Source organism: Lissotriton vulgaris, chromosome 2_1 (genome assembly GCF_964263255.1).
Source record: "Lissotriton vulgaris chromosome 2_1, aLisVul1.2, whole genome shotgun sequence".
Taxonomy (NCBI): domain Eukaryota; kingdom Metazoa; phylum Chordata; class Amphibia; order Caudata; family Salamandridae; genus Lissotriton; species Lissotriton vulgaris.
The window spans coordinates 307,279,467-307,292,209 of record NC_141687.1 but is presented as its reverse complement, the minus strand read 5'-3'; the positions used below and the strand labels follow the sequence as shown (position 1 = coordinate 307,292,209).

At 45.7% G+C, this 12,743-nt stretch overlaps 1 protein-coding gene across 2 annotated transcripts in view; it reads right to left on the bottom strand.

The window, feature by feature from the left end:
• Positions 1 to 12,743, bottom strand: part of SLC47A1 (solute carrier family 47 member 1) — a 721,842-nt gene that overhangs the window by 697,814 nt on the left and 11,285 nt on the right. The gene's annotated exons all lie outside the window — the stretch shown is intronic.

Sequence of the window (12,743 nt, the reverse complement as noted above, 5' to 3'; positions counted from 1 at the left end):
ACTTGGGAGTGAGTGTAGAAAGTGACCAAAGGCCAGACACTGCATTTAGTAGGCTCTCTGGACAGAGGGACATCATTAGGAGGGGAGTCTATACCCATATTGATGTGGAGTGAGGGAATAGGGTGCAGGGTGTGCCTGAAGATTGTATCCTTCGACAATGGCCTTGTGGAGTGGACTCTTGGTGCAAAGAACTTGGGCAAAGGCTGGCCCGAAACTAGTGTCTACATTGAAAAATGACCAAAGTAGTTAAACCATTACTGAAAAAAACTTTTTGGGAAGTTGTAATTGTTTACTCATATCAAAAATGTATTATAAAATAATCATTGTCCTCAAAGATCTTAAGTTAGATAGATGTTACTGCTATGAAATGATATGTGTAGAACCTGCAAACCCATACAATTTGCTAGTTCAAGTAGGGCTTACGCATTCTGAGGAGTGCGGTGTTCATTATGTCACCACTGCATCCAGTGTTAATTTTGGGTAGTGAGAGGCCTCTCCTCCTGCATCACATCATGGAGGGAGGGACGGGTGTAGAGTCCAAGGAAGTAATACTAAGGCCTGAGAATAAGCAGAGAACAGTAGATGGCTGGCTTGTCTCAAAACTGGGACATTTTCTGAAAAGATAAGTGTCTCTGAAAGCTCGTGAGGGTCGGGACAGAGTCAGTCGTTTCTCAGGCAAACATGCTTAATTTGTGCTGGTGGATGCATGTTGTAGACTCAAGCTTTCAATATTTGGGCATCCAGAATTATTTTTCATTTCCAAAGATTGACCCAGTGCAATAGAGAGAAAGGCAGAAAACAATGGAGAAAGAAGAAGGAAGAGAAGGATACGACAGCAGCAGTGATAAAAGCAGGAATCGGGATAAAAATAGTCCCAGCTGTGAGTTAAGAGTCAGTGTGTAGTGGAAGAATCAGGCATGGGGAGGAATAAAAATTAGGCTGCTCTGAAAATCTCCCTTCGAAAGGCTTATCCTTTGCTCACAGCTTGTATCTAGAGAGATGGGTGGGTAGATGAGTGAATTAATGGATGATATGGACAGATGGTCTTGATTTGGTATGTGTTTCGATGCAATAGTTTGGATGGATGGGTGGGGATGGATGTGTTAGGTTGGTTGACTGGCTGGGTGGGTGGGTGGGTGGGTGAATAGATGGATGAGTTTTGCTAGTTTGATGGATAAAGAATTTGGATGGATGAATAGATGGGGTTGGATAAGTGGGCGGGTTGTGGATGGGTCATTTGGGTGGTTTATTTGGATGGATGGGTTATGACTTGTGGGTGGCTAAGGGATGAATAAAAATACAAAAGACAAATGTGTAGCATTTGGCTCGAAAATGGTCACACAAAAGTGTAAGATATTGGCACCGCAATGACGTTATTAAAAATGTTCCCGCCCTCGCCTGCATAATTATGAGCATCCTCATAATGCGGCCCTATTGCTCTTGTTGGCTGTTGCTCACCCATATTCATTATTGATTGTTGCCTGGGCAATTTTGTCTGCAAGTGTGTGGTTTTTGCAGCAGTTCCTTGGAATTTCCAAAGAAATAGTTTGGGCTGTTCCCAATTAAGCTAATCGAGTGATTACAAGTGAGTTGAACATATTGCTTTGTCTTTCTTTTGCATTTCTTCCGGGGGCCCCCCACCTACGCTCCCTGCACAGGGCCACCATGAGCCTAGAGCCGGCCCTGTAATTGCTATTAAGGACCCGCAATTCCTACCTTTGATGCATTTGCCCCTTAATTCATAAATTACACCAGATGTTTACTTTCTTTGCAACCTCCAAATCCACTATAGATACCTTTCAGAATTCTTTAACCCGTTCGGTGTTGCAGACGGCCCCCGCCCGCCCCACGTGACAGTGGGCATGTGCGGAGGACGGCCAGGGGCCGTCCGAACCCCGCCCACTGATTAAATCGCCCGCACTGCAGCGGAATTCACAGTGCGGTCAACGGGTTAATATGCCTTACTCCAAAAGAAAATAAAGACCCTAAGTAATGTAAAAATTATAGACCTATTTCTCTTTTCATTCTGATTATACAATATTTGCTACAATTCTCGTCTTATGTCTAGAACCTCTTCTCCCAAATTTAATTGGTAAAGAACAGTCTGGAATTGTTAAAGGTTATCTTTCCGATAATACTATACTCTTCTTTGATATTTTGAGCAAATCTAAAACGTAAACATTCTATAGCAGCTAAGTCCCTAGACGCTGAGAAAGCTTTTGACTGAATGCATTGGAGTTATATATTTTCCTCTCTTTCATGGCTTGGCTTTGGACAAAACCTCATTAATCTTGTCTTTATTTTGTACTCTTCTCCTAAACCTTGCTTTAAACACGATTTGCTATCTTCAGGCTTTCTTTGGAATCCAGTAAAAATGAATACTTGGGTCTCTAGTTTACCAACTCTCTAAAAGATATTGTATCAATTATTTCTACTAATCTTCTCTCTACTTTATCTACCCTTACTTCCTGATGGAACCCACAATTTCATCTCAAACCCATAAATGCAAAGTTAGCAAAATAGTTATAAAATCAATGTCTGGTATTTTTGCACTGTAATGAAGAAAAGCATGTTATCCCCCTTTTTTTCAATTTAGCGAATGGGGGAGGTCCCTAAAATCCCCCATGGCCTATTTCAAACCAATTGTGGAGTTTAAGAGTGTTCTGGGGCTTAGTTGTACTCAGGTTTGCTCCTAGTGAGATATACCCTGCCCATTTATTATTGTAAGATGCTGATGCCTGTGACCTCGCTGCCCCTTGTAACAGCCTTAGTCACTCCTGATTTCCTGCCCCTGTCAACTGACATTTCCCACTCCTGCCACTTCTCAGTTTATGCTCTAAATTTATAACTCTTGTAATTTGCCTATTCTGCAGCTTATGAAAGTCTGCTCAGTTTTATATGTTCTGTCTGTTCTATGCCTGCTCTCATCACATGCTTTACTCGATCCTGAAAAGTTATGATTGAAATATAACAAGGTTATAAAACAGAAATTTCAGAGGTTTCTTTTAGGATTGTTTGTTTTCAGATGCATGGCTGCCCACTTTTCTGCTGTTCTGACTGCCTGGTGAAGAAAGCATTATTTTCAACTTGGCCCTTTGACGATAATCTTGCGTGCCTTACCCATTCGTTATTACACGTGTTTAAGATATTTAAGTTGTCTGAAACCCTTATTTGACATATTGGTTTCAACAAGACCAAACTATATTGAAGGCATCAGACTTTAGTCCGGAGAGGACATCAGTAGTGACATTGCATATTACCATTTACTCCAATGAATAGCTCATGAAAACAATTTTTGCTACATTTATTTGCTGAAGGTGGATGATGCCTAGAGTGTGGTTGGCATGGCTGAATGTGATGCTCTATGGGGTCCAGGGGCAGTAAAAGTTAGTTTGGGGTGTGGATAAATGCCATACTGCACAAGGGCTGGCCAGATGCCATGGCCTCAAGCTCTGAGGGCACTTGGGAGTGAGTGTAGAAAGTGACCAAAGGCCAGACACTGCATTTAGTAGGCTCTCTGGACAGAGGGACATCATTAGGAGGGGAGTCTATACCCATATTGATGTGGAGTGAGGGAATAGGGTGCAGGGTGTGCCTGAAGATTGTATCCTTCGACAATGGCCTTGTGGAGTGGACTCTTGGTGCAAAGAACTTGGACAAAGGCTGGCCCGAAACTAGTGTCTACATTGAAAAATGACCAAAGTAGTTAAACCATTACTGAAAAAAACTTTTTGGGAAGTTGTAATTGTTTACTCATATCAAAAATGTATTATAAAATAATCATTGTCCTCAAAGATCTTAAGTTAGATAGATGTTACTGCTATGAAATGATATGTGTAGAACCTGCAAACCCATACAATTTGCTAGTTCAAGTAGGGCTTACGCATTCAGGCTTTCTTTGGAATCCAGTAAAAATGAATACTTGGGTCTCTAGTTTACCAACTCTCTAAAAGATATTGTATCAATTATTTCTACTAATCTTCTCTCTACTTTATCTACCCTTACTTCCTGATGGAACCCACAATTTCTCTCAGGGTAGGGTAGATTAGATTCTAGTAAGATGTCCGTTCTCATAATTCTTTTCTGTCTCCTAGAATTTCCAATCAACATTCCATCTTCCACTTAAAAAAATATATATATATACTATTGTCATTGTTTAATTCATTTGTAAACGCCTTCTGATAAATCTAGCTTTCTTACACAAGCTTAACCCTACTGTTACATCATCCAGTTGGTCCTGTACTGGCTTTGTTTCAGTTATTAACCATATTTTATTTGAATGCTCCACCATTTACCAATTCTGGTTACAAGTTTGGAAACAAATCAATTCTATTATTCATGCACACAAACCTTTTTCCTTTACCAACTTATTTTTAGGTAACCTTTATGACAATTGGCATGGTTGTACTTTCAATGTACAAATCATCCGCCATATTCATGAAAATCGGCATTTGCGATTCTGAAATAGCGAAAAATAGCGAATCGCTATTCAGAAATCGCAAATCCGAATTCATGAAGAAGTGCGATAAAAAAAAGCGATTCGCACGTGATCGCAAAATCCGATAGCGATCCGATCGAAATTGCGATTAATCGCAGATTATTCGCTATTTCGGCCTACCCGCGGCTGGACTGCGATCTCGCAAATAGCGATATCGCTATTAGCGATATCGCTATTTGCGAGATCGCAAACTCGCGAGATCGGGAAAACGGGAAGTCGCATTTCGAGCCCAGTGATGACATCACAACCAGGAAGCTGCCGGTTCCGAGCACCATTCTGCAGATTGAGGCAGAGAGACAGGGAGCAGAGAGAAGAGCTGCTGCACATCTTGGCTAGCAGAGTGATCCACAGAGCCACAACCCATACCATGGCTGAGGAAGCTGCACCAGGGACCAGCAGCTCGGCTGGGAGGAAGCGAAAGCTCAAATTCAGCGAGCAGGAGCTGGAGCACCTCATCGAGGGAGTTGTGGCTAACCACGACCAACTGTTCGGTGCAAATTCCAGGAGGGTCCCAGAAATGGAGAAGAGGCGCATTTGGCAGGGGATAGCCTCTGCAGTAAACTCGGTGGGAGTGGCGGCCAGGTCCCTGGAAGAACTTAAGAAGCGGTGGTACGACCTCCGAGGCCGTGCCAAGGAGAGGGTGGCGGCGCGCCTTGGGGAGTCCTCGGGCACAGGAGGAGGAGGTCCGACGGTACCACCGAACACCGCCCTGGAGGACCAGGTCGAAAACACCCTCGAGAGGGAGGCCGTTGTGGGTTTCACTGCACTGGACTCATCCGCCCCCACACAAGACACCCAAGGTAAGTGGCATGCGACTGCGACCCTGCCCCCTATGGATGTCCATGACCTAATAGGCCCCCCCAATGTCCCATAGGCATGTAATTGTTGCACATCAAGGATTGTCCTGAAGCATTGTGGGAGATGTAGTCTGGCCACAATGTAGTAGTACCACAATGCAGCCATTGTGGGAGATGTAGTCAGGTCCCAATGCACACAAAGCCACTGCCAGTCAGGGAATGTCACCCAGCATGCATGTAGCAACTGCACGTCTGCCAGATGCATACAACTAATGGTCCTCCACTTACCCCCACAGGTGGAGATACCAGTGACAGTGACAGGCTGGTGATCGACGACAGCGTCCTGGAGTTGCCAACACCTACCCAGGCACCAGCCCCTACCGCATCAACTGTACCACCAGCAACTACCACCAGCAGCGTCCCACCTGCAACTGCTGCAGCGCCCTCATCTGCTGCCATCGCAGCCCCCATTGTGCTCCCTGCCACCGCTGCTCCTCCCAGAGCTGCAGCCAGGTCAGTCACTCCTGTGGCCCCCGCAGCGACTGCCACAGCCACACCAGCAGGCACACCCCCAGCGACGAGCACACCTGCAACACCGGTGGCCTCACCCCCAGCAGCTGGCACCTCAACATCCAGGGCTGCGCCACTGTCCAGTCAGCCCCCAGCCTCACAATCCGGCCAGCAGGGCAGGCGTGGCAGGTCACGCCAGCGCTCCGCAGCTGCTACCAGGCGGGCCAATGGTGATGGACAGGCGCGGCTCAGCATCGAGCGACGGATGCTGCACATACACCAGCGCCAGGCACGGAAGCAGGGGGCAATTCACCTCCAACTATGCAACATTGGCCGCAACGTGGCATGTGTTGCTACCCAGATTGAAGGCATGAGGGCCGACCTGGCCGGTGTGGGCAATGGAATGGCCCGCATTGCTGCAGCCGTGGAGGCCAACACCCGTGCCATGAATAGAATGTACGGTGGCCAACGCCGGCACCACCGCCAACTGTTGACCCAGCTTGGCACCTACAGCAGGGCAAGCTATGTGTCGGCAAATGCCACATCCCTATTGGCGCGGCGCTGTCTCACACAGCAGCACACTGTCATCCAGTGCAGTGTGGACATGACGAGGGTGCTGCAGACCCTCACCACGGCTGTCGTGGTTCTTCACCCTCCACCTATTCCATCTGTTGTGGGGGGTGATGATGCGAGTGAGGGGGCGTCCAGCCTGAGCTCGCAATCAGCCTCACAGGCCCCACTACCCACCCGCAGCACCAGGACCCCCCCATTGCCTGACGCCCCGGAGGAGGAAGGCCCTCAGAGGCGTTGTGGAGGGGCACGCTCTAGGCACACCTAGAGAACTGTAATCACCACTGGCACAGGCTGAGGTCAAGCCTGGCAAGCACAGCAGTATGGCGTAATACTGTTTGTGGGACTAATTTGGCACAGACCCTTGTATTTACTTTTGTGATTTGAACATGTACTTTTATTTTGACCTTTGGCACAGACCCTTATATTTACTTTTGTGATTTGAACATGTACTTTTATTTTGACCTTTGGCACAGACCCTTATATTTACTTTTGTGAATTGAACAAATACATTTATTTTCCTACACACATTAGCGTTGTGTCATCATTACATTTTGCATGCATTGTTGATTAGTGGGGTGATGGCAGTGGTTGTACTAGAAACTGTTCACTGTGATGTGGTTGCGACGTCTGTGCCCTTCTGCTGGGGTCTCCCCTTGTGCATGGCGCGCATGTGCAGGTGGCCGGTTGTCCCCCTCAGATTCACTGCCAGAGATGTCAACAGGTATCCGGCGCTTGGTTGCAATGTTATGTAGTATTGCGCAGACAGCCACTATGCGGCAGCACTTTGCAGGACTGTAATACATGGCCCCACCTGTCTTGTGCAGTATGCGGAACCTGCTCTTGAGCAGGCCAAATGTCCTTTCTATGCAATTTCTTGTCCGTATGTGAGCAATATTGTAGCGCCGTTGCTGGGGTGTAGCAGGGTTGAGGTATGGGGTCGGAGGTATTCACGGAGGGCGTAGCCACTGTCACCTGAATGAGAGGAGCAGATGGTGATTGCCTGTGCTGCGCTGTTACATCTTTGCAATGTGACATTTCAATCAAAGTGTACTTACCAAGTAGGTGTCCTTCCCCAAACTCTCCCCTGACCAGCCGTGTGTGGAGTGCGCTGTGCCGGAAAATGAAGGAGTCATGGGTACTCCCTGGGTACCGTGAGACAATGTCAGTGATGTATGTCTTGGCATTGCAGACCATCTGGATGTTGAGGGAGTGGTAGCACTTTCTGTTGCGGAACATATACTCCATGCCAGCTGGTGGGCAGACGGCGACGTGGGTACAGTCTATACATCCGAGCACATGTGGAAAATGGGCTACATTGTAGAATTGTAGCTTTGTCATGTCCAATTCCTGTTGGCTGGCGGGGAATTTGATGTGACGGTGTAGCTGGGTGAGCATGGCGTCTACAAAACTGTTGAGGCAGCGTGACATGGTGGGCTGGGATATTCCCCCAGCGGCCGCTACTACCCCCTGGAAGCTTCCGGAGGCCAGGAGGTGCAGGCTACTCAATACCTGCACATGTGTGGGCACAGAATTGTTTCGCCTTGTTGGGTGCTGCATGATGGGGTCGAGTTCTTGTATCAGCCAGGTGATCATTTCCCCATTCAGCCTGTATTTAGCATAAATCTGTTCTCTGGTTTGGCCCAGCAAGGTGACCCGCAGCCGGTAAATCCTTGCCTGCCTCATGCGTCTCCTCCGTGCTGCTCGCTGTAGCCTTCGCCGCCTCACCACCATGTACATCCCAGGCATTGTGGAAAGCCTAATGCTGCTGCTGAATGTCCTTATGTGTGATTGGTCAGGCCTGGCCCTGTTGGTGATAGGACAACGGTTTTTTGAAAAAAAAATTCTATGCCTTTCATGGTTACCACCTGCTTTGAGTTGTCCTTATTTTGCGCCGTGCAAATAGCGATTTTTGGGTTTTTCGCAAATTGCGATTTTTCTTGAATGCCGATTGCGATTTTCTATTGCGAATTCGCTATTATTTTCGCAGATTCCGTGGTGTGTCGCTATTTCCGAATCGCTAATGCTCAGCGGCAGGGATTCTGCGATTATATTAGCGAATTCGCAAATATGTGTTTGCGAATTCGCTATTATGTTGTTGAATGCCGATTACGGAAATTGCGCCCGCATTTGCGTTTTCGCAGCGATTGCGGGCGCAATTTCACTTCATGAATCAGGCTGTATGTTACTAATTGCTGTTGCATCTCAACAAATCACACACAAATTGGAAAAATACTCTTAGTGTATCTTTTCAAGCTTGGTTGCATGGTGTTTGTTACAAATATAGACTAGACCGAGCTTACACTATCCCAATGTCTCTTACTATCAAAAGAAACCTTCTTTGGTCACGAAGAACTATTTTTTTAGAATCTCCTGCTTTAAATACATCAACCCTCCTTTATTTATTTATTTTATTTATAATCTTATATAGCGCCTGAATCATCCCGGCAGGGATATCTCTGCGCTTGCGCTCCTAATGGAAAGGCTCAAATATGATCATGTACGGTTAGCAAGTGTTTCTTAAGACAGAGTGAATAGATAAGTTTTAAGATTTTTCCTGAAGGATTCCAGATTGGTAATTTGCTTCAGTGTGGGGGGAAGTGAATTCCATAAAACTGGGCCTTTATAGGAAAGGGCACGGCCACCTTGTCTGGTTCTTCTAAATCTTGGGACCTGAAGTAATTGGTGACTGCTGGAACGTAAAGGGCGTCCTGGAGTGTATGGTACAAATTTTTCCTTCAAGTATCTGGTTCCCGAGCCAAACAGACATTTATGTATTGTACAACACGTCTTAAATTCTATACGTTGCCTTATTGGCAACCAGTGGAGCTGGTGTAGAAGAGGACGAGAGGGGGTTCTGTGGTTGAGCATTGAGGACCAGCCTTGTCGCAGTATTCTGGACCACTTGCAATTTTTTTAGTTGTTCCTCATTGGCTGCAATAAGCAAACCATTGCAGTAGTCCATCCTACTAATTACTAACATCTGGACTAATGTTTTCCTACAGTTATCGGGCAAGAATGGAAAGACACGCCGTAACATCCCGATAACACGGAAACATGCTCCTGTAACTTGATTGATATGTTCTTTGAGCTGGAGTGTTTGCTCCAGACGTACTCCAAGATTTTTGACAACTTGTTTCGGGCTGGGTACATGTCCCAACTCCAAGGGCCACCAATCTGGGGACCATAGGAGAGTAGCCCCACCAAACAGCATTACTTCCGTCTTGGTCACATTACATTGGAGGCAATTTCGTGCCATCCAATCTGACACTGCTCTCATCCCATCTGCAAAAGATTTTTGAATTGCGGGCGTGAGGATCTGGAAGGGGAATAGGAGTTGGGTGTCGTCGGCGTACGACACCGGGGTGAACCCGTATTTTCTTACAATGTCCGCCAAGGGGGCCACGTACACGTTAAAAAGCGTGGGGCTTAGACATGAGCCCTGTGGCACTCCCTTGGCGAGCTCCCTTAGAGTGGAGCTATGGGAGCCCAACTTGACACCTTGTAGACGACCCGAAAGAAAGCTTTCCAGCCAGGACAGAGCTGTGCCTCCTATGCCCACCTACCTCAAACGACCGAGAAGTATTTCATGTGACACCGTGTCGAAGGCAGCGGATAAATCTAACAGCACCAGAATCGTTGATCCCCCCCCCCGTCCAGTGACATCCTGATGTTATCGGTCACAGAGATGAGGGCCGACTCGGTGCTGTGATTGGGCCTGAAACCAGATTGAGAATGGTCCAGGCCCTCCGCTGCCTTGATGTAATTTGACAAATGGGTGTTCACATGTCTCGCGGTCATTTTGCTAAGGTATGGCAGGAGGGAGATGGGTCGGAGGTTGGAGAGGTCCGTCCATGGAAGCGCGGCGTTCTTCCGGATAGGGTTCACCACCGATTTTTTCCATTCCCCGGGTACGTGTCCTTGCCTGAGAGAGTGGTTAATAATATCTTGGATTTGTGGTCCAAGAAGAGTACTCAGGGGGACCATCATCTTTGCTGGTAGGAAGTCGTCAGGAGATCCTGACTTTATGTGGCTGATGAGGGATGGGAGGTCTGATTCACCAACTAGAGGAAAGGTTGTCAAGGAGACATTTCTTTGTCCTTGAACTCACTAGCCCTTCACCTGATTTTTGTATACCAATGGTAATGTGTTATTTAGCTATTTTCTCGTTAAATATACTTTACAGTGGTCAAAATTTAATTTTTTTTAATCAAGTCTGTTATAAATGAATAAGATGCTCTTGTTTTTCTCTCTTTTCACTTTTCTATCTATTCTCTTCTTACCTGTGTTGATGCTTAAATATAAATATTATATTATACTATTTATGCATTACTCAACTATATTTATTATATTGTTGATTCATCATATTATAGACTAAATACAATTTCTCGTTTTCTGTTCAATAAACTCCACCTGTAAACACAAAACATTTCAACGCATTTGGCTTTCATTCTATGTAACGAGTTAACCGGTTTTATTTATATAAAAATAGTTCTCATGTTTTTTGGTATGTGCTGCAACTGGTATAAAAGGTATTAGGTATCATTGTGTCTTGCCCTTAGCCCCACCCACTCGCCACACCTCTAGCTCATTTTAATGAGTACCTGCACTTATTTTTTACCATTTAAAGCACATCCATGCTTTTTTAAATAGCGCTGCTAGCCGCACTTTTGGTGCTTCTAATTGCCCCAGGCAATTATTGTTTATGCAATGTTGGTTTATGAGCTCTCCTCGTGCTGTACTATTGCCTTATCGAAACTCCAGTATCAGAAAATGCAGCCGTTAACCTGCCAGACCATCACTCTAGTGTTTTAACCCACAAGGGGACGGGCGTGTTATTATTTTTATTAACAAAATCAAGTGGGATGCTTTGGGTTGCATACACTTACCTCTGTGCAGAGTCTTGGTTCTCCAAAAGTACTAATTAAAACCCCTATTTTAACTCATACAATTCGCCAATCATTGACAGATTGAGTCCTGTAGATCAAACAGTGCAGAGAACCTTGCATCAATGGTTGCGATTCAGATCAGACCGCTCTCTGAATACCACATGTTTTTACCTCTTTATGGAGCTTTTTTATTCAGAAAAACCACAGGAAGTTCAACAAAGGTATTTTGCATTGTGCTTAGGAAAAAGCTTCGAGTTCTGAAGTCTCGAAAGCAGGTCAAGGTTAATTTTGATCATTTTGTCTCCCTAGGACTCCCACCCGTTTCATTCTGTTTCCTGACAGATTCATAATTACAAACACGCTCCAGTCACTGTTATGTCTTCTCCTATGGTCGCAGAAATTAAAATTTAAAGTTACTGTTTTTTTGTATGCTATATATAAAATCAATAAAGAATTTTGAAATAAAAAAGTAGGGGAGTTAGCTGCTGCAACCCCCATGTTTCCCTCGAATGGAAGTGGCTTAAAGGAGATTACTTTGCTTTTTATAGTTGATTTGATCATTTAATAACAAGCGGAATAGTGCCACCGATGTAACTACTTTAACTTACAAAACATTGAGTAGACTTAAGTCTCAAACTCGTGCTCTGTCTGGCTGGAGGACGAGATGACAAAGCAAATGCTCTCTCCGCGTCACCCACAAGGGCCAGTAACATGACCTCTCACTGTGAGGATTCACAATAAAGCCACAGTGTCTGGCCGTGGTCTGTAAACCTCCACCCCACTCTACTTGTAAACACGGGACGTGGATTCAGGCCAACCTGGCTCAACTGACAAATAACTATCCTTGTGTTGTTGTGATGCTTTTTATAGTCGTAAACATCTTGACAGCAATGGAAGGATTGGCAGATGAGCCCAGTGCTCCTAAGGAGACCCTGTTGTGGTCTGTGGTACATAAATGAAGATGCGTAGTCCAGTTCCAGGTGTAGTAGTAGATCCCTCTTTATTAGCAGGTAGATAGGTGGCAAGGTAGATAGGTGGCAAGGTATAAGGCAAGAAGATACAAAGGAGAAAACCCCACCAGGAGTGAGCTACCAGCTGCTCAGCCTGAGAAGGCTAACTGACAATCCAGTCACAGAAAGGCACTGAACATTCTATGATGTCACAGGACATACTGATGGAGAAGTACTGAGAGAAAAGACAGAGAGTTCATTTACCACATGGTCCCCATGGCTCCTTAACACAGCACGGGTCCAAAAGGCTAGAAGTGTGCATGTCAGAATAGTCATAGTAAGAGACCCGTCCAACTCGACATGTGCACATGTGCTTCCTGATGCTGCCTGCTAATACCACTAAATAGGATTGGGTCCACCGGCCCTACCCACAGGCGAGACAGCTGATCAGACCAGCTCAGAGGCCAGGAGAGAACATTGAAAGAAACAAAGCAGCTGGTACCTACAAAAATTAGTTGTGGTGGCTCAC